This window comes from Bos grunniens, chromosome 17 (assembly GCF_055505025.1).
Source record: "Bos grunniens cultivar Pamir isolate PY7600 chromosome 17, Bosgru_T2T1.0, whole genome shotgun sequence".
Lineage (NCBI taxonomy): Eukaryota > Metazoa > Chordata > Mammalia > Artiodactyla > Bovidae > Bos > Bos grunniens.
The window spans coordinates 29,407,998-29,435,342 of NC_141181.1; the positions used below are offsets into that span (position 1 = coordinate 29,407,998).

The 27,345-nt window shown below is 38.9% G+C and overlaps 1 protein-coding gene and 1 pseudogene across 14 annotated transcripts in view; both read right to left on the reverse strand.

The window, feature by feature from the left end:
- Positions 1-27,345, reverse strand: part of JADE1 (jade family PHD finger 1) — a 299,180-nt gene that overhangs the window by 95,909 nt on the left and 175,926 nt on the right. The gene's annotated exons all lie outside the window — the stretch shown is intronic.
- LOC147355142 (vesicle transport protein SFT2A pseudogene) lies at positions 13,029-16,143 on the reverse strand (annotated as a pseudogene). The gene is made up of 2 exons (XR_015144909.1): positions 16,116-16,143; positions 13,029-14,161 (listed from the first exon to the last, which is right to left on the reverse strand). The product of XR_015144909.1 is annotated as a vesicle transport protein SFT2A pseudogene (transcript).

Below are 27,345 nucleotides of genomic sequence, written 5' to 3' on the forward strand. Positions count from 1 at the left end.
TTCCCAGGTGGCTCAGATGGTAAAGAATCTGCCTGCGATGCGGGAGACCTGGGTTTGATCCTTAGGTTGGGAAGATACCCTGGAGAAGGAACGGCTATCCACTACAGTATTCTTGCCTGGAGAATTCCATGGACAGAGGAGCCTGGCAGGCTATAGTCCATGGGGTTGCAGAGTCGGACACGACTGAGCGACTTTCACATAACCAATTATTACTCTCTCAACAATCTTCCATCAGAGTCAGCTGTTCAAATCACACTTATTTCTAATGATGTCCACTCTCCTCCACAAACAGGGGCTCCTTCTACTCCCCTTCACCATAACTGCATGCTTCCAGGAGGTCCTTTGCCAACATCTAGTCAGATGTATCTTAAGTAATGAAGTTAACAGGGGAAAATAAAGGATGGAAATAAACACACCTAATACCAGTGAACTTGTTTAACTATTTAAAAGCATATTTCAGAGTGTAAGTGTGTTGCAGCCTGTTTTGTAAAGCAGTGCTTATAAACCACTGTGTTTTCAAAACAATTTTTTCCTAGTAAGCCTGAATCAAGAAGTGGGGTTAATTTGCCAGAGTACTTTTTTGTGATAATTACAGGAATTGTAGATTAGCAAAAATGAACTGAAAAGGTTCTGAGTTAATAAAAATACACGCAAAAGTTATAATATTCAACTACATTGAGATTCCTCATGAGGAAAACATTAACCATCCCTGACAGGCCAGTTTTGAGTTCAAGCCAGTACATTAAAAACACTTAGGGAAAGACACCTTTCAAGTGACGTGTGGTCCAGCATTCCCCATAATGAAAGACACAGTTCTGTTATTCAGAGATTTGAAACAAACAGTAGGTGAACTAATAAAGGATAAATTCCATGAATTAGAAGATACTTAATAAATGCTTTTTTTCAGGTGATAATTATTTGCCAGCCAGGCAATATAGCTCTTTACTTCTTAAAACCAGATGTAAAATATTGTAATCTGGCACTGACCTCTAGGAATACATTACCATTTACTTCATGAACATTTGCTAAGTACCTACTGGGTGTCAGGCACCGTGCTAGGAGCAAGAGATGAAATCCCCAACATGTAACCCTGTCTAAACACTTTGCTCAGAGATCCTATGACTAGCATCACTTATGTTACTTCAGATTGGCTGAAACTATCATTCTAACTGCATGTGAGAGAACTTTGAGGATCGCAAAGGAGTGAGTCCCCTGGTCTAAAATGTAGAAGCTCCTGGCCATCAGTGTACACTACTGGCCACTTCTCAGCTGTCTTGGGAATCTCTCCAAGTTCCAACTAATTATATAATTATATTATCTACTGAAGGGTTATGAAGTCTTCAGCTTTGGCAAACTCACTTATAATCCCAAGAGTGGGAGAAGAAAAACACTTCCTGTGTGTTTCTGCAGAGATCTCCTGTGTTTAGCAAAAACAAAAAAAAAGTAATAATAAAACAAAACAAATAAAAAACCCTTCCCAACTGGAAGGGAGGAAAGAACATTTTTGCCTTGAATTCCATTAACCACCGACTTCAGGATCCTTACTTTTTTTCTTTGTTTGGTCATGTCAGGGATCAAACCTGCATCAGCTGCATTGGAAGCACACGGTTTCAACCACTGGACCTCCAGGGAATGCCTCATGACACACTTTCAAAGAACAGTTTTAGATTTATAGAAAGAATGGAGATGGAGGGTTTCCGTAATACATGCCAACTCCACCTAACCCCCAAGTTGCCCCTATTTTTGACATATTAGTACAATAATATTATAATTAATGAACCAATATTGATACATTATTAATATCTGAAGCCCATTCTATTTAGATATCCTTAGTTTTTACCTTGGAGAAGGCAATGGCACCCCACTCCAGTATTCTCGCCTGGAAAATCCTATGGGCGGAGGAGCCTGGTGGGCTGTAGTCCATGGGGTCGTTAAGAGTTGGACACAACTGAGCGATTTCACTTTCACTTTTCACTTTCATGCATTGGAGAAGGAAATGGCAACCCACTCCAGTGTTCTTGCCTGGAGAATCCCAGGGACAGGGGAGCCTGGTGGGCTGCCGTCTATGGGGTCGCACAGAGTCAGACATGACTGAAGTGACTTAGCAGCAGTTTTTACCTAATGGCCTTTTTGTGGTTCCAGGATACTACATTATGTTATCTGTCATGTCTCCTTAGGCTCTTCTGGGATGTTAAGAGCTCCTCAGACTGTCTTTGTTTTCGATGACCTTAACAGTTTTGAGGAGTACTGATCAGGTGTATTGTAGCATGCTCTTCTACTGGAATTTGTCTGATGTCTTTCTCATGATTAGCCTACGATTATGGAGTGTTGGGAAGAAGTTCACTGGGGTATAGTGATGCTCTCATCACATCACATCCAGAGTACATACTGTCAACCAGATTTACGACTCTTGACATGGCCCTTGATTACCTGGCTGAGATAGCATCTGTCAGGTTCCTCCACTGTAAAAGTACTCTTTTGTCATTTCTCCCCTTCCCCGTACTGTCCTCTTTGGAAAGAAGTCACTATGTGAAGCCCACACTTATGGAATGTAGAGTTATGTTCCTCCTTATTGTGTGTGGAACATCTGCATCAATTATTCGGAATTCTTCTGCATAAGAGATATGTCTCTTCTTCCCCATTTATTAATTTATTCAATAATTTATTTATATTAGTAAGAACTCGTGGATATGTATTTTGGGTTATAGTTCATTACTACAGTACCTTATTATTAAGTTGCTTGAATTGTTCCAACTTTGGCTACTGGTGACATTCTCCCTGTGTTTTGGTTTGTTTTTTGAGCACTTCATGGCCCCCCTTGCAGTCTAAGAAAGAATCTTTTATGGTCAGTCGCTTATATTGAGATTCACGCAATGGGAGAGAGACTTGTTCAGATATTTGTGTCTAGCTTCTCACATCTTGTGAGGAAAGTGCCTATTTTCATCCAGATTTAAATTGTTCCTACTCTTCACCTCCCATCCCTGCCCCTGCCTGTGCATAGAAAGGGGGTGAGGTTTATCCCTCAGTTCATGGTATGTTATTGTCACTGACACAGGTACTTTTTCTCTCTTGTTCTACTTATTTATTCTTTTTTGTTTCCATGCTTCATTCCCATTTTTCCTTCTCTCTCCCACCCAAGGAAACTATTCTAACATAATTGATGTGTACAAGTTTGATTGTTTAAAAAGCTCTTACATGATTGTTGTTATCTTGGGAATTCCCTGGCTGTCCAGTGGTTAGGACTCGGTGCTTTTACTGCCAGGAACAGGGTTCAGTTCTTGGTCAGGGAACAAAGATCCCACAAGCTGCATGGTATGACCAAAAAAATTACTATCTTTTATAGGTACAAAGATAGCATTGCAGATACATACAGAAAATGTGCCCATATTTTCAAAATTACACTGTGGACTATATTGGATCAAAGTATATGAAATCTTGAATTTGTTTTAAGATACTTTGACAAAGTAAAAATTTTAATGAAAAAAGGATAGAAGAAGCAAACATGACAAAATCTTACTAATTTTAAAATCTGGGTGATAGCTGTATGAAAGTTCTTTGTTCTATTCGTCATACTTCTGACATATTTGAACATTTTCAAATGAAAAAATGAAAAACAAATTCTTTCCTCCCCCTAGGTCACAGATAGTTTCCTATATTTTCTTTTATTAACTTTATAATTTCAACTTTCATGTTTAGGCCTTTAATCCATGTGGGGTTTTAGGCAGGTATCCAGTTACATTTTTTTTTTCCTCATATGATGAGTAAGTTTTCCCAGAACTATCTACTAAGTTATCTTCTCTTCATCATTTTTGTGGTACCACAAAATTAATAATAATTATAGGTACATTAATATATCTTTGTCTATTCTATTCCATTCATTAATTTGTTCTTGTGCCAATACCACCCTGTTTTTATTACTCTTTTTTACTACAATTTAATATATTTTTACTCATTTTTATACTCTTGTTTTTAAAAGTTAGCTATTCACATGTCATTTTCATGTAAGTTTTAGGTATGGTTATCAAAAATATTTCAAGTCCTTTTTAAAAATTTAGTAGTTTAAGGTTATAATATAGATCAAATTTGAAATTTATAGATACAATTTAAAAGAACTGAAAGGTTTATAACTATTTCATATCTATTTTCCTATCATACAAAGAATGATTCTATATATCTTCTTTCAAAATCTGGCCAATCCATGTTGTCTATTAACAAGCTGCTGCTAAGTCACTTCAGTCGTGTCCGACTCTGTGCAACCCCATAGACGGCAGCCCACCAGGCTCCCCCGTCCCTGGGATTCTCTAGGCAAGAACACTGGAGTGGGTTGCCATTTCCTTCTCCAATGCATGAAAGTGAAAAGTGAAAGTGACGTCGCTCAGTCGTGTCTGACTCTTAGCGACCCCATGGACTGCAGCCTACCAGGCTCCTCCATCCATGGGATTCTCCAGGTAAGAGTACTGGAGTGGGGTGCCATCACCTTCTCCACTATTAACAAGCTAGCACTGCAGTAAAAGCACCGTAGATCTGGTTGTAAAACACTAAGTGGATGGCAAAAAATCAGAAGTCAAAGTTAGGAGAAGATATTTATTCAACTCGTAATTAGTCTAGTCTACACCAAAAAAGACTACATCCTTTGGAGGATTACATTTAAGCAGACAACACTGAGTGCATAAATGTACAATCTTTAGCACAAAAAGTCACAAGAATCTTTAAGAAGTCAACTAATCAGTGAATGGACTAATGTGTTTCTAGCACACAAAAGTGGAGAGTGAATGCATATTAGGGGTGACAAATAGAAGGTGGGCAAAGGCAGGAGAGAGAGCCAGGGCAGACAAAGTGTAAGAGGACAACAAGATTTACTGTTGCCTGAAAAAAGTAAGCTAAATAGTGTGTAAACCAGATAGCCATTTGTATGAAAAAAGGGAAGAAAAAATGTGTATTTATGTAATTTTTCTTGTATATACATAAAATATCTCTGGAAGGATACCAAAAATCTAATAGCATTTGTTGTTTGCAGGAGTGGAAATGGACTGGCTGGAATGAGAACAGAGAAGGGAGAAAGACTTCTTACTGTGTACTCTTTTATATACTTTTTAATTGAACTAGGCAAATTATCTATTTAAAATTTTTCAAGTTAAAAAGTTGATGGATCAGAAAAAAATTTTTTACGATTATTTATAATATGGAATAGGAACAGCAGGCATGCATACACATTTGTACACCTACATCAAAAGAATTTTGTTCCACTAATTCAACCACTAGTTCAACCTTACATTTGTAAGAAAAAAAGGAAGAGACCATGATAGAAGTTCCAAGTGTGTTAACAAAGCCTATAAGCCACACAGAATATCCACCAATATGAACAGAACAGAACGAGGAACAAGGTATTGAAGAGGTGGGTCTAAGTCATCCTTGATGTTCTGGCGATCTTTTGAATTTTAGAGTCTGAAAGATAATTACCCACAAGCTACAATCTCAGTTTACTCTCCTATACCACCTGCCACTAGGATGTTGGTAAAACAACTTGGTCAGTTTCTTTCTCCTCTCAGTCAGTTGAAATCTACGTCCTAAGTTTAATGATGGAGTATTGATCTGTACAGTATAAGAACCGAAAATTACTCAGCTATCCCAGCAAGTTCACTGACAACCATTAAAAGGTTACAGATAGTGCACTGTAAACAACACGAGAGAGACAGATTTCTACAGCCTCACGGGAGCGAGAGCTAACAGTAAGGCTCAACAGCCTTCTTCCAGCTCATAGTCCAAATATTGTATTTTGCAGGTAATTCTTTCTCTGAGTGACAGATTATTCCTAAATTGATTTATATAGTTTTATCCTTTCTACCACTGGAGAAGGGAATGGCAAACCACTTCAGCATTCTCGCCTTGAGAAACCCATGAACAGTATGAAAAGGTAAAAAGATGAACCCCCCAGGTCATAGGTGTCCAATATGCCACCAGAGAAGAAGTGGAGAAACAGCTCCAGAAGGAATGAAGAAGCTTAGCCAAAGCAGAAACAACACTCAGTTGTGGATGTGTCTGATGGTAAAAGTAAAGTTTGATGCTGTAAAGAACAATATTGCGTAGAACCTGGAATGTTAGGTCCATGAATCAAGGTAAATTAGCAGTGGTCAAACAGGAGATGGCCAAGAATGAATATCGACATTTTAGGAATCAGTGAACTAAAATGGACGGAAATGGGACAATTTAATTCAGATGATCATTATATCCCCAGGTAGTTCTAGTGGTAAAGAACCCATCTGCCAATGCAGGAGACTTAAGACACCCCAGTTCAATCCCTGGGTTGGGAAGATGCCCTGTAGGAGGGCATGGCAACGCAGTCCAGTATTCTTGCTTGGAGAATCCTGGGGACAGAGGAGCTTGGCAGGCTATAGTCCATGGGGTTGCAAAGAGTCAGACACGGCTTAAGTGACTTACCATGCAAACACCCTAGCATGCACATGGGTAAGAACTCCTTAGAAGAAATGGAGTAGCCATTACAGCCAACAAAAGAGGCCGAAATGTAGTACTTAGGTGCAATCTCAAAAATGACAGAATGATCTCAGTTCATTTCCAAGGAAAACCATTTAATATCACAGTAATTCAAGTCTATGCTCCAACTACTAATGCCAAAGAAGCTTAAGTTGAATGGTTCTATGAAGACCTATAAGGCCTTCTAGAACTAACACCAAAAACAGATGTCATTTTCATCAGAGGGGACTGAAATGCAAAAGCAGAAAGTCAAGAGATACTTGAAATAACAGGCAAGCTTGGCCTTGGAGTACAAAATAAGCAGGGCAAAGGCAAAGAGAATTTGGCCAAGAGAACACACTGGTCATAGCAAACACCCTATCCAACAACATAAGAGACAACTCTACACATGGACATCACCATGTGATGGTCAATACCAAAATCAGATTGTTTATATTCTTTGCAGCTGAAGATGGTGAAGCTCTATACAGTCAGCAAAAACAAGACCAGCAGCTGACTGTGGCTCAGATCATGAACTCCTTATTGCCAATCAGATCAGATCAGTACTCAGTCGTGTCTGACTCTTTGCGACCCCATGAATCGCAGCACGCCAGGCCTCCCTGTCCATCACCAACTCCCAGAGTTCACTCAGACTCACGTCCATCGAATCAGTGATGCCATCCAGCCATCTCATCCTCTGTCGTCCCCTTCTCCTCTTGCTCCCAATCCCTCCCAGCATCACAGTCTTTTCCAATGAGTCAACTCTTCACATGAGGTGGCCAAAGTACTGGAGTTTCAGCTTTAGCATCATTCCTTCCAAAGAACACCCAGGGCTGATCTCCTTCAGAACGGACTGGTTGGATCTCCTTGCAGTTCAAGGGACTCTCAAGAGTCTTCTCCAACACCAGAGTTCAAAAGCATCAATTCTTTGGCGCTCAGCCTTCTTCACAGTCCAACTCTCACATCCATACATGACCACAGGAAAAACCATAGCCTTGACTAGACGGACCTTTGTTGGCAATGTAATGTCTCTCCTTTTGAATATGCTATCTAGGTTGGTCATAACTTTCCTTTCAAGGAGTAAGCATCTTTTAATTTCATGGCTACAGTCACCATCTGTAGTGATTTTGGAGCCCAGAAAAATAAAGTCTGAGACTGTTTCCATTGTTTCCCCATCTATTTCCCATGAAGTGATGGGACCGGATGCCATGATCTTCGTTTTCTGAATGTTGAGCTTTAAGCCAACTTTTTCACTCTCCTCTTTCACTTTCATCAAGAGGCTTTTGAGTTCCTCTTCACTTTCTGCCATAAGGGTGGTGTCAGCTGCATATCTGAGGTTATTGATATTTCTCCCGGCAATCTTGATTCCAGTTTGTGTTTCTTCCAGTCAAGCGTTTCTCATGAGGTACTCTGCATAGAAGTTAAATAAACAGGGTGACAATATACAGCCTTGACGAACTCCTTTTCCTATTTGGAACCAGTCTGTTGTTCCATGTCCAGTTCTAACTGTTGCTTCCTGACCTGCATACAGATTTCTCAAGAAGCAGATCAGGTGGTCTGGTATTCCCATCTCTTTCAGAATTTCCACAGTTTATTGTGATCCACACAGTCAAAATTGAAGAAAGTAGGGAAAACCACTAGATCATTGAGGTATGACCTAAATCAAACCCCTTATGATTATATAGTGGAAGTGACAAATAGATTCAAGGGATTAGATTTGATAGCCAGAGTGCCAGAAGAACTATGGACAGAGGTTCGTAACATTATACAGGAGGTGGTGATCAAAACCATCCCCAAGAAAAAGAAAGGTAAAAAGACAAAACAGTTGCCTGAGGATGCCTTACAAATAGAAAAGAAGAGAAACAACAGGCAAAGCAGAAAAGGAAAGATATACCCATTTGAGTGCAGTTCCGAAGAATAGCAAGGAGAGATAAGAAAGCCTTCTTAAGTGAACACTGCAAAGAAATAGAGGATAATAATAGAATGGGAAAGACTAGAGATCTCTTCAAGAAAATTAGAGATACCAAGGGAACATTTCATGCAAAGATGGGCTCAATAAAGGACAGAAATGGTATGGACCTAACAGAAGCAGAAGATACTAAGAAGAGGTGGCAAGAATACACAGAAGAATTATACAAGAGGTCTTAATGACCCAGATAACCACAATGGTGTGATCACTCACCTAGAGCCGGATATCCTGAAGTGTGAAGTCAAGTAAGCCTTAGGAAGAATTACTACAAACAAGCTAGTGGAGGTGATGGAATTCCAGTTGAGCTATTTCAAATCCTAAAAGATGATGCTGTGAAAGTGCAGTACTCAATATGTCAGCAGATTTGGAAAACTCAGCAGTGACCACAGGACTGGAAAAGGTCACTTTTCATTCCAATCCCAAAGAAAGGCAATGCCAAAGAACATTCAAACTACCACACAATTGCACTCATCTCACACGCTAGCAAAGTAATGCTCAGAATTCTCCAAGCTAGGCTTCAGTAGTACACGAGCTGAGAACTTCCAGATGTACAAGCTGGATTTAGAAAAGGCAGAGGAACCAGAGATAAAATTGCCAACATTTATTGGATCATAGAAAAAGCAAGAGAATTCCAGAAAAATATCTACTTCTGCTACACTGACTACACTAAAGCCTTTGACTGTGTGGATCACAACAAACTATGGAAAATTCTTCAAGAGGTGGGAATACCAGACTACCTTACCTGCCTCCTGATAAACCTGTATGCAGGTCAAGAAGCAAAAGTTAGAACCAGACATGGCAAAATAGACTGGTTCCAAATTAGGAAAGGAGTGCGTCAATGCTGTATATTGTCACCCTGCTTATTTAACTTATATGCAGAGTACATTGTGTGAAATGCTGGGCTGGATGAAGTTCAAGCTGGAATCAAGATTGCCAGGAGAAATATCAATAACCTCAAATAAGCAGATGACACCACCCTTATGGCAGAAAGTGAAGAACTAAAGAGCCTCTTGAATGTAAAGGAGAAGAGTGAAAATGCTAGCTTAAAACTCAACATTCAAAAAAACGAAGATCATGGCCTCTAATTCCTTTCCTTCATGGCAAACAGATGCAGAAATAATGGAAACAGTAACAGACTTTATTTTCTTGGGCTCCAGAATGCAGCCATGAAATTAAAAGTCACTTGGTCCTTAGAAGAAAAGCTATGACAAACCTACACAGCATTATTAAAAAGCTGAGACATCACTTTGCCAGCAATGGTCCATAAAGTCAAAGCTATAGTTTTCCAGTAGTAATGTACATACATGAGATTTGGACCATAAAGAAGGCTGAGTGCCAAAGAATTGATGCTTTTGAACTATGGTGTTGGAGAAGAATCTTGACAGTTCCTTGAACAATAGGAGATCAAACCAATCAATCCTAAAGGAATCAACCCTGGATATCTATTGGAAGGACTGATGCTGAAGCTCCAACACTTTGGCCATCGGATGCAAGGAGCCAACTCATTGGAACAGACCCTGATGCTGGAAAAGATTGAAGGCAGGAGGAGAAGGGGACAACAGAGGATAAAATGGTTGGATGACATCACCAACTCAATAACATGAGCTTGAGCCAACTCTGGGAGACTGTGAAGGACAGGGAAGCCTGGTATGCTGCCGTCCATGGGTCTCAAAGAGTCAGACACGACAGAGCCACTGATCATATCTTTTCTACCACCAGCAACGGTGATAGATTTACATTACCTTGACAATTTACCTATGATATATTTATAAATACCACATCCATGTCATAGCTGTATATATCTGTGTTAAAAGTCCCCTAAATTAAAATTTGCATATTGATTTTGAAAATCACATACATTCATCAAGTATATACATTCTGATCCTTCAGATTTTAATCTTAACAGATTATCTTCTTGCTTTTTTGAAATTCTGAGTTATGTTCTATGTTATGGTTTTACTTAGAATTTTTCACATAAAATGTTTTTCTCTGATAACTATCATTTAACAATTGTTTGCTACCACTGAAAATTTTGTGCTGGATTTTTAAGCACTCTTCATTATAACTTGTTTGGAATCATGAATATGAGCAAAGATCTGGAATATGATCAGGTCCACACAAAATTTTTAGGTTGCCCATACCCTGAGATTTGTTTCCTACTGAAATATTAGAAAAATACACTTCATTTAAATCTTTATAAATGAAGTCAAGTACAAATTCTATTAAAAAATCAAAATGCTACTGCAGTTAATTACATGGACAGTGTAACCAGGCTGCTTGGGATCAAATCCCAGAGCTACCACTTACCAGCTGTGTAACCGTCATAAGAGACTTATCCTCTCTGGGTCTCAGTTTTCTCATCTGCAGAGTTGGGCTAATAGTGGTTTGTGAAGAAGATTATGAGTAAATATACATAAAGTATTAGAACTGTGTTGATGTAGGAAGTTTATTATTTCTGCCAAAATAAGTAATTTGTGGGTTGATTACCTGGGAGTTCTATTACCTCTTTTTTTTTTTTTTTTTACAATTTCTTTTCCTTTACTTTCTTTCATACAGTTTCCCCTTTTTAAAATAGCTCTAGACCCCCCATCATTATCAAAGTATACTGTATTATTCAGTGCCTATGCTGGTGTACCTCAATTTCCTATAGAAAGAGTTAGCTATGACTTCATCAATGTTCAAGGTCAATTTTGCTAAGGTAACATAGGTCTTTTTTTTTTTTTCCCTCATTTGGTTTCTTTCTCTGAATCTTTTCTTCTCATCATGAACCAGATGCCACATAGGGTGATAATCAAATTGAGAAGTGAAATACAAAGGAAAAGGCAATCTGACTTTTAGAGCTCTAAGAGAGTTTATGAGCTAAATGAAGACAGAATCCAGACATTATACCTAGTGAATGCCCAGGGGGATAAAAAGGACAACAACCTCAACCAATAAAGCACAGTAACTACAGAAGCTTTTCCACATCACAACACATCCTGACCTTACTCAGAGAGCTTTTCGCTACTTAATCTTTTCATGGATGTCTTATGCACCAGAGGGGACAAGAGCAAGAACAGAATAAGCCATAGAGTTTCAGAAAGAATAAAGTACAGAGATTCAGAGGAAAAAGAAAAGAATTTTTTATTTTTTAAAAAAGAGACAAGTTTTGACAAAAAGGAAATGGGAATAGGAATGGAGATGGAAATGCCATATGAAAACTGCATATCCAGGGAGAAATATGGGAATACATGCAGTGCTTAGGAGATGACAATAAGCACCATTCTACTCTGAAAGGAGAAACCAAAAGAAAAAAAAAAATCAGAGAACATGTGGGAAAATACATAGAAAGCACCTGAAAGGATGAACCTGGAAAGAAGAAAAGAGCTTAAATTCACATTTGAGTGAAGAAAGGCTTTCTTCCTTTTCAAAATCCCCATGCCTGACCAGCAGCGGTCTTTGTAGTATTCACACCTCCATCCCCATTGCCCAGTCTTTTGACATATATTTTCATTCAAATAGGCTGCAAATCACCCTTACTAGAATCTTGCCAAATCATATTTCAAAAGTCTGTAAGAGATGATGCTCTTGGAATAGTGTCTTGGGACTAGCTGTTAGGTCGCTGAGCTGTAGGCTCTGCTTGAAGAGCCACAGCAGTAGGGAACAGGATGAAAGTTAGCTCACCAGGTTAGAGCTCAGATTACTTCCTCAGGCGACCCAGTTGGCTTTGCTAGCTTTGTGGCACAAATTGAATCTCTAGTCCCAGCCAGCTGTCACAAAGCTGCCAATGCCCAAAGGATGTCTGGGTTCTTATACAGCCTGAGGATTCCGCACAGTTTAGCCCAGAGAGCATCATGGCTACAACAGGGAGGATCAGGATTAGAACCCAGTGTCCTAGTTGAAAAAAAGCGCTTTCACCTCGGAGGTGAGATTTCTGGAGTCTAAGCATGGCTAAGTAAGGCTTGCTCGAGGACCTTCATTTACTGGGAGACTACTGTTTGGACAACTGTTTTTGTTTTCCTTTCCTTCTTTCCTACCTCTATTAGATGGGTAAGGTTTTCTGGGCTTTTCTTCTCCTGGTCCTCTTGTCCTCCCATCACCCTATACTGGTTTGGAAGTTATGATGTTTCATTTCTTTTAGTGATTTCCATTAATTAAAAAAAAAATACTATGGGATTTTTCAAACACATATAAATAGAGTGAATGGTATCAATTTCCCAATGTACCTATTGCCTAGCTTCATCAGGTATAAATAAACTGCCAATTTTGCTCCACCTTGGATTATCTTTAAGAAATCCTAGAGAATACATCAATTTACCTACACACATGTTACTATGTATCTCTAAAAGATAGGGACTCTTCTAAAAATATATACATAATCACAATGGTAGTACCACACCTAAAAACATTAAAAATAATCCTTTTATATTCTCAAATATCCAGTGTTCACAGTTCCTCCATGGCCTTCATTTGTCTTCCTTTTTTCCTTTTTTTTTTTTGGCAGTTTGCGGTTGTTTGGGTCAGTATCTAAATAAGGTCCATACACTGCAATTCTTCAGTAAGTGTTTAAGTCTCTCTCCTTTCTCTCTGTTGCCCTTCTTTCTCTCTGTTTTTATCTTGTAATTTGTTCTTTGTTTTTCCCAAGTGTGAGTTTATTTCAAAATTATGAAGATTTATATATTATTTTTTATTACATATAATAAAGCAATCTTTAGCTTAAAGTAAAAACTTTCACATTTAAAGTTTTTATTTTAAAAAGTTATTTTAAAAATGTAGACACTTAAAAACCACAAAAAAGGCTGAATGTATCTTGCAGCATAGGCTTATCCTTAAATATTCACATCCCAAATGCTGTTTAGAAAAGATTTTAAAACTGGCTAAAAATCATTTACAATTGGCAATGATTGAAATCTCCTTGTCTCTGGATGAATAGATTAATGACACATAATGAATTTACTGTCACAAGCATTTAACAGTTTAATCAGCATGTAGTTTTTATCAATATACAAAATGGTCTTAGATGGTCAGTGCAGTTGTTCTGGAGTGAATACTGTATCAGGAAAAGTACACTTCACCAAAAAGAGAACATCAAAAAAAAAAAAAAAAGAACATCAACTTTCAAATGGTCTTTTCAAAAAGTTTCCTTCTTACCAAAGAGCTTTCAGCTCAGGAGAGAAGAACAGCACTTAATTACTACAACCCTTGCATATGGGATGTATGGCAGACTATACCAGGTCATCAACAGGAACTGCAATATGCAGAATAATATAGTCAGCCCCTTCTTATGCCGCCAAAAAGCAGTGCACAGTGTGAGCACCAAACACAAAAGTATAATAATTGTTGGAAGCAATCTCGTTGTTTCAAACATTTTCTTCAGTTGTTTCATGGGTCCCATTAAAAAGCATGTACTGGCTAAGGCAGCAGTATATCCAAAGGTATAAAACACTTCAAAAAGCTTTATGCCTCCAGGGAGCCACAGCAATCGAGTTCCAAGGATGGAGAAGATGCCGCTGACAACGCACATCGCAAACCACTTCAGCCTGGTGTTGAAACTAAGGGATAAGGCATCAAGGAGCTGCGTGGTCAGGCCCTGCTCCTTGTTGTCCTGGACACTCAGGACCCACAGCAGCTTCTCCACGGCCCTGCTCTTGGGCCACAGCAGCGGCAGCTGCCCTGCCGGCCCTTCTCGCCCGCTGAGAAATCTTGTAATTTGTTTTTTAAGTGAAGAAACTTTTTTTTTACCTACTAAGTTTCCCACAGTCTATGTTTTGCTGACTGCATCCTTTAATGTTTTTTAAGAAAATATATTCCACTGTCTCTTATGTTTCCTGTGAAATTATAGTTAGATCTAAAGTCTGGAGCAGATTCAGGCCTTTGTTTATTTATGTGTGGTGTTTGTTGGCAATATAGCTTCATGGATGGAGCTGCACACGTGTATCAAGAGACATATAATGTTCAATTATGACATTACCAGATACTGATGGTCACTAATCTGCTGCTGCTAAGTCGCCTCAGTTGTGTCCAACTCTGTGCGACCCCATAGACGGCAGCCCACCAGGCTCCCCCCATCCCTGGGATTCTCCAGGCAAGAACACTGGAGTGGGTTGCCATTTCCTTCTCCAGTGCATGAAAGTGAAAAGTGAAAGTGAAGTTGCTCAGTCCTGTTCAACTCTTAGCAACCCCATGGACTGTAGCCTACCAGGCTCCTCCATCCATGGGATTTTCCAGGCAAGAGTACTGGAGTGGGGTGCCATTGCCTTCTCCGGGTCACTACTCTAGAATCAGTTAATTAGAGGATACATATGATGATATATTTTTCTTTTTCCTTCTTTGTTAGCTGGGATTTTTTTTGTAGAAAAAACATTTCCCCCATCAAATACTGAGTTACACTGAAATGCAGATAATATGGGAAAGATAGGATAAGTTCTTAATTCTGTCTATTAATCACATTTTAAATTAGCTAGCTGTTTCTAGCTTCCTTTAAAGGTGATCAATAAAATTGAGAGTCTGTATTTGTGGGTGGGGAGGGGAAGAATCTCATTGTGAATTAATGGATTCAAACATAACTGTAAGCAAATAAAATGGTGTGGTTTAAACCAATAATTTTGGAGTCATTTGTAACACGGCATAACATAACTGCAGCAGACCCCTTTCATTTAAAGAGAAAGCTTTGTGAATAAAGGTGTTCATTAAAGCATCTGTCATTATCCTTTTTGCTGCACCCATGAGCTAGCATGCCATCCTTGATGGGCAGGTGGCCATTGCCATTAGTTTTAGAAATCACTCCCCATTTGTGCCCATCCAGGTTGCCTGATCACTCCATGTTTCCCTCATGTCTTGTTTGACATTACTGCCTCATGGATCATGTACTACATTTGCCTCTCAAGAGGCAGCCCCTTGCCCATGGCCAGGTTATCTGGTTTCTGCTATTGCTTCTAATTCACTAGTGACTCATTTATTTCAAATCAGATGTCCAGGAGGCTCTTTTCCTGAAGACAGAACTTTAAGCAGAACTGGTCAGTCTCTTTCAGTCACAAAAAAGCCATATTTAATTTGCAGGATACTTTTGATATTACTAGAACTATATTCCTGTCCAAATGACAATGATTTGTGTGCAATTTCATTTGAGTATGAGGCATTGGCATACAGCTTTCTTAATAATCAGTCTCTGTCTGGGAGCCTATGGACTGATGGTAGGGCTAAACAGAATAATATTCTTACAGTAATTTTTTTTGTTTTGTTTTGTTTTTCTAGTAAAACTTTAATGGCTATGTCTAGAGACTTCTTGAGTATCCAGATCTCCAACATTCTGTAATGAAGACATAACTAGATTGTTTACTAGCTAAGTGAATCTCACCCACCAGCTTTCAAGCTTGACCGATTTCTTTTCTGCAAAGTACTTTAAAGGCATCATCTCATCTAACTCTCACAAAATCCCTAGGAAATGGGATTCCTGATTACAGATAACAATACACCAGCACTTTTCAGGTCACCTGCAAATAGCAAAGCTGTAAAAGTTAAATCAAAATGTGCTAGGGGTTTGCCCCACTGACTCTAAGTATAGATCATTCTCATCATCAAGGTATGTTGGAACCCTAACTAGGCACTTGGGGGGCTACTAAAAAGGTATAAAACAGAACCTGTAACTTTGGTGCTCTTAGCCCTTTGAACTGTTAGCTAAATGAATGACACATACTTGCTGACTGCTCTGTGGACACTCCCATGGTTTTGGTGTGTATAAATTCCCCACAAGTGAAGGGGGGTAAAAAAAGCTAATCCTAGGCAGAGGCGCTGGGTAGAGAGAAGCAGAAGAAAGAAACCAAAGAAGAAAGAAGGCTCTTTGACATAATAAGACTTATCCATAGACCAGGTATATAATATAACTCAGGCCAGAAGGAAATATAGTAGACTTACATTGCTCCTTTCTATGTTTTACTGTAGTACCGTAAGATTATAGCAAGAAAGGAAGAACAAGAAAAACACTGAAACACCATAACAACAATGTTCTGGTAGGCAGCTCATCCCCTCATGGTGATGTTTTCTTTGATCAAGTTGCTAATGTTATGATTGAGAGGGAGGGTGGTTGTTGGGTGGGGTAGTGAGGATACCCAGGAATAGTTCTTAGAAATCCTTGATCAGGTTCAGTAGCATCTTGCTAAACCTCCAGCCTGGTAATTTATATACAGTCTTATGCAAAAACACAGACACACTCTTCTGCCCTGGTCTGCTAGCAAAAAGAAGGCAGCTTATAGCTGCAGAGAAAGCTCACGTTACAAAGACTTCATTACTTTTACAAAATATGCACCCAAGGACATTTACTAGTGTATTGAGAGCTATTATCATAAATAATTAAAACTAAACTATTCTTCTCTAAATAAATGTATAAAGTACATTGGGTGATTCCAAGCACTAAGCTTTCTCAACATACTGCTTTGTAGACTTACAATGCAAAAACCCACCCAGGCCATTAAATTCACATTCCTGATTTTTCCAGAGAGATTTTATAAAGCAAATTTAGATGGGGCACAAGAACTCAGGACATAGAACTCATACTTTCTAGTTGGTCCTTTTATCTTATGGTAATTATTTACAAGGAAGTGAAAATGTTTATAGACAGCTTTGCAGAAAGGACTCTCACAGTAGTATTTTACACAAATACTCTGATGCACAGTTCAAAAAGCCCATGTGTCAAGCAACATGACATTTCTTAAGCATCACTGCTGTCTTGGAAGCCATTGTAATTTGCGTTGAGGAGTTTCCTTCTGCAGTCTTTCCTACTCAAAGAACATAAAATGAACAGACATCACAAATCCACACTATGACTGAAAGGATTTCCTATGCTCATGAAACTAACATGCACTCTGATCTGTTGCTCAAACAGTAAACTGGATATTTAATAACTGCTCAACTTGCTCCTACATTAGTCCTTGAGGAGACTGAAGTTGCCTTGAGAGTGAAAAGCTATTTTAGGGTTGATTTCTACAGGCAGGATTCTCCATATTTGGTTGGTCAACTTCCAAGCTTATCCTGATTTGAGTCTTCTGAAGATGAGTAGCTTTCTGGGGTTCTGAGATATCCCAGAAACCCTGAGGTCCTCTAGAGTTACTCTAACCCAGTTAAATTCTCAAATCTGAACTTTAATTCAAAAGCAGCTTGCAAAGAATCTAACTGAGGTTTTTATTCCTGGGGTCTCCTTAAGCCAAACTAGAGCTCTTCTTCCTCCACCCCTCTTCAATCTTTACACTTGGCAGAAACCTGCTGAAGAACGCAGGCTCTGTGTTTTGTAGCTCTGTTACCTAAAGACTGTAAGCACTCATGTGGCCTCCAAATCAAAAGAATTCATGCTAGATTTTAGGAAAACTTATGTCATATCATTTTCAAAAGTTAAATTAATAACTAGAGGATAAGCAAAGAGAAGACTGATATGGTACAGAAAGTGAAAGAGTTTCTCATTCTTGTTTGACTCTTTGTGACCCCATGGACTGTAGCCCACCAGGCTCCTCTGTCCATGGAATTCTCCAGGCAAGAATACTGGAGTGGGTTGTCATTTCCTTCTCCAGGGATCTTCCCAACCCAGGGATTGAACCCAGGTCTCCTGCACTGCAGGCAGATTCTTTACCATTTGAGCCATCAGGTGTGGACTTCATCTTATATATCCTGAAGCTTAGTATCAGTAATCAGAGATAGTATAGCAAAACGAAGTACAAGCTTCATTTTGCCCAAACTGTTAAACCCATCCTCTCTCAGTTTTTTCATGAAAGTTGCAGTTAATGTGGTCTTCTGACTTGCCCTGTTTCCTTCCACTTCAACCATATCACCCACCACTAGCCTGAGCAGGATTATAGTAGTTTAGGATGTTCAAAACACATGTGTTGAGTCCACCTTCTGGTCTTGATTTCTGCTTATTCTTTCTCCTTCCCTACAAAATTTGAGAGAAATGCATAACCCTGAAGACATATTTGGGTTAACTGTATCAAAATGGCTCAATAAAAACATCATATTTCAGACTGCCCTGGTGGTCCAGTGGTTAAGAATCTGCCTGCCAATGCAGGGGACATGGGTTTGCTAGCTGGTCCGGGAAGATTCCACACGCCACAGGGCAACTAAGCCCAGGCACCACAAGTACTGACGCTTTCAAGCCCTAGCGCCTGTGCCCCACTGTAAAAACCACACACGTACACCAGAGAGCAGCCCCTGCTCACCACAACTAGAGAAAGCCCACGTGCAGCGACAAAGACCCAGCACAGCCAAAAATAAGTAAACACAGTTCTTAAAAAGATCAATTTAAGAAGTGTCACATTGGACAGATTTGTATTCCATCGTATGTAAAATGTTCTATTAACCATTCCATCATGGATTGTACATACTAAGAGGAGCATCATCAAAAGGTACCCAACCAGAAGGCAAAACCACCAGGGTACATAGTGAGAAGCTGAGGAGTAGGGGTAGCGAGATTTCAGAGGCACTGAAAAGCCTTCTCAATCCAAACTGTCTTCTGTTATTGGTTCCTATCACAGACTGTTTCCACCATGGTGTTTGAAAAAAATCACCTTACCCTCCCTTTGGGTTAAATAAGGCTAGAAAAATATGTGGCACCCCGCTGCCATCACTCCCCATTCCACTCTCGGGGTAGACAGCACTAACCCATTATGATTTTCTGTTCTGCTAAATGCAAAAGTGTCACTCAGAGAGCCACTACCAACTGTTGGTGTTAGCCTCCTAGAAGAAGCTGCTTGCTATTCTGAGATTAAGGCTTTGAAGTCTTAAAAACTAAACGAAATGTCAGACATAATGTCATTCTTGGGCATAAAAACTGTAAATCTCAAATGTTTGTATTAACAGCTTATAAAACCTGCAAAAATGGGAAAGTATTTGGCAGTGAAGAAAGAAAGGAAATGTCGGGATATGAATTGGGGGCAAGGAGTAGCTCTCTGTAAAATATTCTGAAAACGGGAAGATTAGTCTGCAATATGAATAATCACTCTCTCCACTGTCTGTCTGCTACAGATGAAGTTTTCATAAAGCAGTAATTTTTCAGAATGAAAACATTAAGATTTCCAATCCATTTGTTACTCAGTTTTACTTAATCAGAGACTAAGATATAATGTGTTTTTATAAATACTTAAAATGTAGACAGAATGGAGAGATCAAGAAATGATTTTATTTTCAATAGTAAGTTTCCCATTTCACCTCTCCTGTCAAGTTTGTCCTGCTCTACAAGCGCAAAAGTGAAGAAAACTGTTGAAGGACAAGTTTAGAAGGCAGAAAAGTGTGATACAAGGTAAACACATAAAGCCTGGTGAAACAGAAGTCAAAGAATCTTAGTATAATTACAGCAGCAGGAGCTTTCACTCTCAGGGGACTGGGGGAGGCTTACTCTTCCAGTTCAAAGCTGGAAATCTGCAATCTGGGGGACTGCTTCTGGATTCTGCGTGGGGGCAGGGAACTGGAATTTGTCCTTAAGTCAAGTGTTTTAGTAACAAGGTCGGTTAGACCCACCTGGATTAATCCATTTGGGCTGCTGTAACAAAACAGCACAGACTTGCTCCTTGACTACATTTTAGACTCCTTGGAATCTCTTCTGGACTCCTTGTCAACTATGGCCCCCAACTTTGCTGTACAGCTTAAATGTATCAAGAATCCTGTTAAGTCAGTGTAGAGAGAAATCTTCCACCCGTGATAACGGATCACCATAGCCTGCCTTTAGCAAGAAATCTGTTAAGTCAATTTAACAATAATCCCCCTACTCTTGATGCCTCCTCATTAATTTTCTGCCCGGGGACTCATCCCCTCGACCCCTCGCCCACTCCTTGGCTATAAATCTCTATTCATTCTTAGTGCTTTTAGAGTTGAGCCCAGTCTCTCTCCCCTACTGCCATAGTCTTGATCACCTATCAAAATAGTCCTGAATAAGTCTTTCTTACTGTTTTAACAGGTGTAGGAACAACTTTTTCTTTAACACTTACGGTGCTACAACTTAGATGTGATCAGATTCATCATCAGACCCTTGGGCTGGAAGTTCTTCCTGGCTCTTCGTTTCAAATGGTGATTTATTCTCTGACTCCTGGGCTGGAAATTTGTTTCCTAGCTCCTTCTGAAGCTTCTTTGTTCTCTCTGTTTGTTTCCTGCTTTCCCCCACAGAACTTCTCAGTTGACTGAAACTACTTGCTAACTACATGCTCCACCATTAATGGACTAACTGTCCACTTCCTGTCTTGCTGGCATGATATTATGAAGGATAATTTGAAACTAAGGATCTCTCTGAACTGACTCACCTAAGACTTCTCCCTTTCCATCACTTCTCTTCCTTTCACCACTTTCCCTTTCCCTTCATTCCTTGAATCTTTTGATAAATCCACCTTCAAACAATGCCTCCTTCACTCCTCTACCTAGCCCTGCTAGAACTTCTCTTTCCCTCAACTCCCTATAGTCAGTAGAATTTTAAGCCTCTGGCCCCATGAGGGCTCTCAAGAGACTCAGGGATCCCCAGAAGCAACTACATGAGGAAGAAAAAAAAAAAAGGCTAATTTTAAACAGATTGGATATTGTATCCACTCAGATGAGCCTTGAAAATATTTAGACAACTGACTGAATATTCCCTCAGTCTCTCACCTAAAATTCATTCCACAGCTTCTTTTTTTTCCTTTTTCTTTTTTTATTGAAGGATAATTGCTTTACAGAATTTTGTTGTTTTCTGCCAAACCTCAACAAGAATCAGCCATAGGTATACATACATCCTCTCCCTTTTGAACTTTCCTACCATCTCACTCCCCATCCCAACCCTCTAGATTGATACAGAGCCCCTGTTTGAGTTTCCTTAGCCATACAGCAAACTCCCATTGGCTATCTATTTTACATATGGTAATGTAAGTTTCCATGTTACTCTTTCCTTACATCTCTCCCTCTCCTCCCCTCTCCCCATGTCCATAAGTCTGTTCTCTATGTCCGTTTCTCCATTGCTGCCCTGTAAATAAGTTTTTCCAGTACCATTCTTCTAGATTCTGTATATGTGTATTAGAATATGAAATTTTCTTTCTCTTTCTGACTCACTTCACTCTGTATAATAGGTTCTAGGTTCATCCTCCTCATCAGAACTGACTCAAATGTGTTCCTTTTTATGGCTGAGTAATATTCCATTGTGTATATGTACCATCTCTCAATGGACATCTAGGTTGCTTCCATGTTCTAGCTATTGTAAATAGTGCTACAATGAACAATGGGATATGTGTGTCTTTTTCAATTTTGGTTTCCTCAGGGTATAGGCCTAGGAGTGGGATTGCTGTGTCATATGGTGCTTTTATTCCTAGTTTTTAAAGGAATCTCCATACCATCTTCCATAGTGGCTGTATCAATTTACATTCCCACCAACAGTGCAAGAGAGTTCCCTTTTCTCCACACCCTCTCCAGCATTTATTGTTTGTAGACTTTTTGATGATGGCCATTCTAACTGGTGTGAAGTGATATCTCACTGTGGTTTTGATTTGCATTTCTCTAAAAGACGCTTACTTCTTGGAAGGAAAGTTATGACCAACCTAGATAGCATATTCAAAAGCAGAGACATTACTTTGCCAACAAAGGTTCGTCTAGTCAAGGCTATGGTTTTTCCTGTGGTCATGTATGGATGTGAGAGTTGCACTGTGAAGAAGACTGAGCACCGAAGAACTGATGCTTTTGAACTGTGGTGTTGGAGAAGACTCTTGAGAGTCCCTTGGACTGCAAGGAGATCCAACCAGTCCATTCTGAAGGAGATCAGCCCTGGGTGTTCTTTGGAAGGAATGATGCTAAAGCTGAAACTCCAGTACTTTGGCCACGTCATGCGAAGAGTTGACTTATTGGAAAAGACTCTGATGCTGGGAGGGATTGGGGGCAGGAGGAGAAGGGGATGACAGAGGATGAGATGGCTGGATGGCATCACTGACTCGATGGACGTGAGTCTGGGTGAACTCCAGGAGTTAGTGATGGACAGAGTGGCCTGGCGTGCTGCGATTCATGGGGTCACAAAGAGTCGGACACAACTGAGCGACTGAACTGAATAATGAGCGATATTGAGCATCTTTTCATGTGTTTGTTAGCCATCTGTACGTCCTCTCTGGAGGAATGTCTGTTTAGGTCTTTTTCCCACTTTTTGATTGGGTTGTTTGTTTTTCTGGCATGGAGTTGTATGAGCTGCTTGTATATTTTGGAAATTAATCCTTTGTCAGTTGTTTCATTTGCTATTATTTTCCCCCATTCTGAGGGTTGTCTTTTCACCTTTTTTATAGTTTCCTTTGCTCTGCAAAAGCTTTTAAGTTTAATCAGGTCCCACTTGTTTACTTTTGCTTTTATTTCCATTACTCTAGGAGATGGGTCATAGAGGATCTTGCTTTGATTTATGTCATCAAGTGTTCTGCCTATGTTTTCCTCTAAGAGGTTTATAATTTCTGGTCTTACATTTAGGTCTTTAATCCATTTTGAATTTATCTTTGTGTATAGTGTAAGGAACACCTCTAATTTCATTCTTTTACATGCAGCTGTCCAGTTTTCCCAGCACCATTTATTGAAGAAGCTGTCTTTGCCCCATTGTATATTCTTGCCTCTTTTGTCAAAACTAAGGTACCCGCAGATGCATGAGTTTATTTCTTGGCTTTCTATCTTGCTCCATTGGTCTATATTTCTGTTTTTGTGCCAGTACCATGCTGTCTTGATGATTGTAGATTTGTAGTGTAATCTGAAGTCAGAAGGTTGATTCCTTCAGCTCCATTCTTCTTTCTCAAGACTGCTTTGGCTTTCTGGGTCTTCTGTGTTTCCATATGAATTGTGAAATTTTTTGTGCTACCTCAGGACTTTCCCTGTGTCTCAGCTGGTGTAGAATCTGCCTGCAATGCAGGAAACCTGGGTTCAATCCCTGGGTTGGGAAGATCCCCTGGAGAAGGGCATGGCAACCCACTCCAGTATTCTGGCCTAGAGAATTCCATGACTGTAAAGTCCATGGGGTCACAAAGAGTTGGACACGACTTAGCAACTTTCACTTTCACTTTGTGCTAGTTCTGTGAAAAATGCCATTGGTAATTTGATAGGGATCGCATTAAATCTGTAGATTGCATTTGGTAGTATAGTCATTTTCACAATATTGATTCTTCCTACCCAGAAACATGGAATATCTCTCCATCTGTTTACGTCATCTTCGATTTCTTTCATCAGTGTCTTATAATTTTCTGTGTACAGTTCTTTTGTCTCCTCAGGTAAGTTTATTCCTAGATATTTTATTCTTTTTGTTGCAATGGTATATGGGATTGATTCCTTAATTTCTCTTTCTGATTTGTCATTGTTAGTACATAGAAATACAAGTGATTTCTGTGTATTGATTTTGTATTCTGAGACTTTGTTAAATTCACTGATCAGCTCTAGTAACTTTCTGATAGTATCTTTAGGGTTTCCTATGTACAGTAGCATGTCATTTGCAAACAGTGAGAGTTTTACTTCTTCTTTTCCAATCTGGATTCCTTTAATTTCCTTTTCTTCTCTGATTTCTGGAGCTAGGACTTCTAGAACTATGTTGAATAATAGTGGTGAAGGTGGACACTCTTGTCTTGTTCCTGATCTTAGGGGGAATGCTTTCAGTTTGTCACCATTGAGAATAATATTTGTAGTAGGCTTATCATATATGGCCTTTACCATGTTGAGGTAGGATCCTTCTATGCCCATTTTTGGAAGAGTTTTAATCATAAATGAGTGCTGAATTTTGTCAAAGGCTTTATCTGCATCTATCGAGATGATCATATGGTTTTTATCTTTTAATTTGTTAATATGGTATATCGTATTGATATCTGCATATATTGAAGAAGCCTTGCATTCCTGGAATAAACCCAACTTGATCATGGTGTATGAGCTTTTTGATATGTTGCTGAATTCTGTTTGCTAAAATTTTGTTAAGGATTTTTGCGTCTATGTTCATCAGTGATATTGGCCTGTAGTTTTCTTTTTTTGTGTTGTCTTTGTCTGGTTTTGGTATCAGGGTGATGGTGGCCTCGTAGAATGAGTTTGGAAGTGTTTCTTCCTCTGCAATTTTTTGAAAGAGTTTTAGAAGGATAGGCATTAATGCTTCTCTAAATGTTTGATAGAATTCTCCTATGAAGCCATTGGCTCCCGGGCTTTTGTTTTTTTGGGAGATTTTTGATCACAGCTTCAATTTCAATGCTTGTAATGGGGTTGTTCATAATTTCTATTTCCTCTTGGTTCAGTCTTGGAAGATTGAACTTTTCTACAAATCTGTCCATTTTTTCCAGGTTGTCCATTTTATGCCATATAGTTGTTCATAATAGTCTCTTAGATTCCTTTGTATTTCTTCATTGTCTCTTGTAACCTCTCCTTTTTCATTTCGAATTTTGTTGATTTGATTCTTTTCTCTTTTTTTCTTGATAAGTCTGGCTAAAGGTTTGTCAATTTTGTTTATCTTCTCAAAGAACCAGCTTTTAGGTTTATTCATCTTTACTATTGTTTCTTTCATTTCTTTTTCATTTATTTCTGCTCAGATCTTTATGATTTCTTTCCTTCTATTAATTTTGGGGTTTTTTGTTCTTCTTTTTCCAGTTGTTTTAGGTGTAAAGTTAGGTTGTCTGTTTGATGTTTTTCTTGTTTCTTGAGGTAGGATTGTATTGCTCTAAACTTCCCTCTTAGGACTGCTTTTGCTACATCCCATAGATTTTGAGTTGTCATGTTTTCATTGTCATTTGTTTCTAGAATTTTTTTATTTCCCTTTTGATTTCTTCAGTAACCTGTTGGTTATTTAGAAACGTGTTGTTTAATCTCCATGTGTTTGTGTTTCTTACAGTTTTTTCTTGTAATTGATATCTAGTCTTATAGCATTGTGGTCGGAGAAGATGCTTGATACAATTTCAATTTTCTTAAATTTACTGAGGTTTGATTTGTGATCCAAGATGTGGTCTATCCTGGAGAATGTTCCACGTGCACTTGAGAAGAAGGTGTATTCTTCTGCATTTGGATGGAATGTCCTGAAGATATCAATGAGATCCATCTCATCTAATGCATCATTTAATATTTGTTTCCTTATTTTCTGTTTTGATGATCTGTCCATTAGTGTGAGTGGGGTGTTAAAGTCTCCTACTATTATTGTGTTACTGTCAGTTTCTCCTTTTATGTCTGTTAGTGTTTGTCATGTACTGAGCTGCTCCTATGCTGGGTACATGAAGTGAAGTCAAGTCGCTCATTTGTGTCCGACTCTTTGTGACCCCATGGACTGTAGCCTACCAGGCTCCATCCATGGGATTTTCCAGGCAAGAATACTGGAGTGGGTTGCCATGACCTTCTCCAGAGGATCCTCCCGACTCAGGGATCGAACCCGGGTCTCCCACATTGCAGGCAGATGCTTTATATGGCTTCCTCTTGGATCGAACCCTTGATCATTATGTAGTGTCCTTCCTTATCTCTTGTAATCTTCCTTAGTTTAAGGTCTATTTTGTTTGATATGAGGATTGCTACTCCAGCTTTCTTTTGCTTCCCATTTGCATGGAATATATTTTTCCATCCTCTCACTTTTCAGTCTATATGTGTCTTTAGGTCTGAGGTGGATTTCTTGTAGACAACATATATATGGGTCTTGTTTTTGTATCCATTCAGCCAGTCTGTGTATTATGGTTGGAGCATTTAATCCATTTACATTTAAAGTAATTATTGATATATATGTTCCTATTGCCATTTTCTTCATTGGAGTTGATTTTGTATATCTTTTTTCTTCTCTTGTATTTCTTGACTATATAAGTCCTTTCAACACTTGTTGTAAAGCTGGTTTGGTGGTACTGAATTCTCTTAACTTTTGCTTGTGTGAGAAGCTTTTTATTTCTCCATCAATTTTGAGTGAGATCCTTGCCAGGTACAGTAATCTTGGTTGTAGATTTTTCACTTTAAATATATCCTGCCATTCCTTTCTGGTCGTCAGAGTTTCTGCTGAAAGATCAGCTGTTAAACATATGGGGTTTCCCTTTTATGCTACTTTTTGCTTCTCCCTTGCTGCTTTTAATATTCTTTGTGTTTAATCTTTGTTAGTTTGATTAGTATGTGTCTTAGTGTGTTTCTCCTTGGGTTTATCCTGTATGGGACTCTTTGTGCCTCTTGGACTTGATACTATTTCCTTTTCCAATTTGGGGAAATTTTCAACTATAATCTCTTCAAAAATCTTCTCATACCCTTTCTTTTTCTCTTCTTCTTCTGGACCCCTATAATTCAAATGTTGGTATGTTTCATATTGTCCCAGAGGTCTCTGAGACTATCCTCAGTTCTTTTCATTCTTTTTACTTTATTCTGCTCTTCAGAAGTTATTTTCACCATTTTATCTTCCAGTTCACTGATTCATTCTTCTACTTCAGATACTCTGCTATTGATTCCTTCTAGAGTATTTTTAACTTCAGTTAACTGTGTTGTCTGTCTCTATATGTTTATTCTTTAATTCTTCTAAGTCTTTGTTAATTGATTCTTGCATTTTCTCAATTTTGTTTTCAAGGTTTTTGATCATCTTTACCATCATTATTCTAAATTCTTTTTCAGTTTGCCCATTTCCTCTTCTTTTATTTGGACTTCTGTGTTTCTAGTTTGTTCCTTCATTTGTGTAGTATTTCTCTGCCTTTTCATTATCTTTTTAACTTATTATGTTTGAGGTCTCCTTTTCCCAGGCTTCAAGTTTGAACTCTTTCTTCTTTTTGGTTTCTTCCCTCTTAAGGTAGGTCCAGTGGTTTGTGTAAGCTTTGTATAGGGTGAGATTTGTGCTGAGTTTTTGTTTGTTTCTCCTCTGATGGGCAAGGCTGAGTGAGGTGGTACTCCTGCCTGCTGATGACTAGGTTTGTATTTTTGTTTTGTTTGTTATAGATGAAGCAGCCTGCACAGGGTGCTGCTGGTGGTTGGGTGATGCTGAGTTTTGTATTCAAGTGGTTTCC